Source organism: Neoarius graeffei, chromosome 6 (genome assembly GCF_027579695.1).
Source record: "Neoarius graeffei isolate fNeoGra1 chromosome 6, fNeoGra1.pri, whole genome shotgun sequence".
Lineage (NCBI taxonomy): Eukaryota > Metazoa > Chordata > Actinopteri > Siluriformes > Ariidae > Neoarius > Neoarius graeffei.
The window spans coordinates 99,485,378-99,488,792 of NC_083574.1; the positions used below are offsets into that span (position 1 = coordinate 99,485,378).

At 37.7% G+C, this 3,415-nt stretch overlaps 1 pseudogene; it reads right to left on the reverse strand.

The window, feature by feature from the left end:
* Window positions 1-300: 300 nt before the first annotated feature.
* On the reverse strand, window positions 301-793 carry LOC132888450 (B-type lectin plumieribetin-like; annotated as a pseudogene).
* Window positions 794-3,415: the final 2,622 nt, after the last annotated feature.

Here is a 3,415-nt window from a genome sequence, read left to right on the forward strand (position 1 = left end):
TACAGACCAATCAAAATCTGATATCAATATTATACTCATTATTTTTGACTCTAATTAGAATTATGTCCCTTACATTATATCTCTTAGATTTATTATTTATCACCAGTGCAGTTGAAATAGTGATTGGTGTAATTGTGGTGTTGAGGTTCAGCTCATGACTGATTGTAATAACAGTGCTATAGCTATAACACAGACACGGAGACATCCAGCTGATCTGCTTTGCTGATTTATTGACAACTTTAATGACAGTTGCAGATGAAAGGAACATCAAAGCATTTTGAGAAGTTTGTTTCATTAATTTTAATTTTTCTTAGTGGACTTCCACACCACATCCCCGTCCCTGTGGATCGCCAGAATGCCGTCATTACCCAAAGTTAAACGGCATGTGGTGAGATCCGGGCTGTAGCTGCCGGCGGCCCACACGGGTTTATCCGGCGTATATATGACGAGGTTGTAGTAGTTTTGCATGGCCAGGCGACTGATGCCTGGAATGCCGCCAGTGTCAGTAGCCCACAGCGGCACCCAGCTGTACACTACAAAGTTCCCATCATCCTGAAACAAGACGTTAGAGTTCAATATCAGAGAACGGAAGGTGAGTTTATATTTCTGTGAAAGGAACTGGAAGTAATTTTTTCAAACAGCAAATGAAGAAAAAGCAAAGAAGACTCTTCATCTCTCTTTATTTCCCCTGTTTCAGTTCTACCTGAAAGATTGCTTTGTACTCACTGTTGTTGGATCACAGGAAGTCTCCTTTCTGGAGCTCTTCATTTATAGACAAGAAGTTCCTGCTCATGGTTCTGAATATAAAGACAGTTATTAAAAATGTGTGTCAGATTCAAGCAAGTAGTGACTTTTATGGGAAAAAATGATAAGAACATTGGAAAAGAATTTGTGTACATGCTGACCTGAAGATATTAATATTTAGACTTTCACTGTTTCTAAATAATTAAAGCCACATTTCTAGTTCTCACAGCTAAGGAATAAAACACGAGTGGGTTTGTTGTTGTAGGAAAATCATCCAGACAGCGGGATGCAAATCAAAGTTACTGTTCCCACCTGGAAGTTGATTATTTTCCTAAAACAGCTCATCCCCAAGTGCTTTCTTTCTCTTATGCCAAAGCAATTTGCCAAAGTTTACCATTTTTAATTATTAAAGAATAAAACATCACAAATGCTTGTGCTTATATTTATAATATTTCATGCTTTCATCTGTTTATAGTCAGATTTAAAGTTGCAGAACGTTCAAAACAAGCTCCTGTTCTTACTTACATTATAGAAGCTATAAATTCATGCAAAAACTGATCCGAGGATATCAGGCTTTATATTTAATAATTAATGCATCAGTTCTAGTTTTATTCTTCAGCTTTAGTCATCTTTATAAAATGCCATGCTCATACATCAACACATCTGGTTTTTTTTTTCTTTAAATGTTCAAATAAATAAACCAGGTGCACTTTAGGTTCAATCAGTTTTACTCACCTGCACGATGAGAGTGAGCGGAGAGATGAACAGTGAGCGGAGAGATGAACCAGTGAGTGGAGAGATGAATCAATGAGTGGAGAGATGAATCAATGAGCTGCTTTGCGGATTGGTGATGAGTGATGGGGTTTATATGGACTGACTCTGACCGAGACAGAGTTTAGGACTCCTCCTCTCACTGTTTTTTTACACACAGCCCATTAGCAGAATATGAACAAACACTGTTCTGCTAAGCTCCAGTGATTCAGCTGAAAGACGAACCAAACATTCGTTCTGAGAACCCGAGATGACGCCCACTGTCCTGTGGCCAGCGCTGAAAATCTGGGTAAGCTAAGATAAGATAAATTCATCCTTTGGTGGGTAAATTTATGAGTAACCAATAAATGACAAAAAAAAAAAAAAAACACAGGCTATGTGTAACCAATTTTACCAATGTAAAAGTGAATTACAGTATAATAATGACTTAGAATAGTAATGAAACCTAGACCAGTATCAGAAGATGCTAAATTCGACAGGAGCCATAATGCTGAGCAACAATAATGAGACAGACACAGAAGTGAAAGTTGAGTAGCCACTCTTATATTCTTTACAAAGTACAAAATACCCCCAAACAATTAGAAAAATAAAAGGTAGTGTGCACACTAGAAAAATAAAATATTGTCCCTGGGCCCTTAAAAATAAAATGGAAGGGAAAGTTCTCTTCAGGTGCTCTGTTTCAGAGTTACTGCAGTTCAGTTCAAATTCCAAGGTTTCTTGTATTGTAATCTAACTGTTCAGTGAGCGTATGAACGGGTACGTGTATATGCTGGTGCTTGACTTTCTTCAGGGAACTTGGCTTGCCATCGGTTTCAGCCAGAAGGTTGTCCTGGACCACAGTTGAATTGCTCTCAACTAAACAAACCTGACCTACAAGCAAGGTCAAAAAGCATACATTCAATACCACTCATTCGTAGATGCATCATTCGGAATATCTAAATGTCAAAAGATGTACACCGTTAACATCTAATTCTGACATGAATTATCTCTACTCAAATCTTATATCTCTTTCTTATATAGTTGCACTTAAGACTGAATGTTGTACATCATCTTTGAGAACTAAGTGTTAAAGTGCTCACATATTTACTTGCTGTTTGTGTGAACAGTGCCTCAATAATACTTGTTAGTAACCATTAACACTCAGTGTTATCAACATTCAAAATGTCATTTATCATAACCATAACAGAACTATGTGCAAATAACACAAAAGTACTCTTCTGGTTTAAGACTTGGAGGTATTACAGAAGTGTGCTTAATTTACTCTTACATTACAGTAAAGGCCTATTCATTCATGAACGAGAAATGCACCAAAAATTACCCTCGAGATACTTTACACACAGCTACTCAGCTGAATCGCATTAAAGTTTTCAATACTGCAGTTGCATAGTGCAAATAAACATTATATTCATCACAACATATAAAATTACTCTCTCCTCCCTTTAAATTGGCATTAGGAAAATAAACACTCCTCCCTTTAAATTGGCATTAGGAAGAGTAAACACTTCTCTCTTTAAATTACATATACACATCAGCATGAATTCAGCTACCACATTGTAAATATGTTCAGAAACGTTGCACCATCATTCAGCTTCAGTTCACTCATAACGTTAACATAACCACTACTTTGTTTCAGCACTCAGTAAACAAGGGGGTAAATAGCACCAGAGCAACTGAAATGGCACGTTTCTCACCGTTGCTCTGTGAATATCAAGGCGGAACACGCTGGTATCACGCTTCGTAACAGCTCTCCAGACGAAGGGTAAATGATTAGCCTGTTAGGTACAGAACTAGCATCAGCATGGAGGACGACGGTAAACGTAAACAAGCTTTTTTCCTTCAGACATTTGACTCGTCTTACCGACGTAACGTTTCTCCTTTGTTCAGTCACACGGCTCCGTGC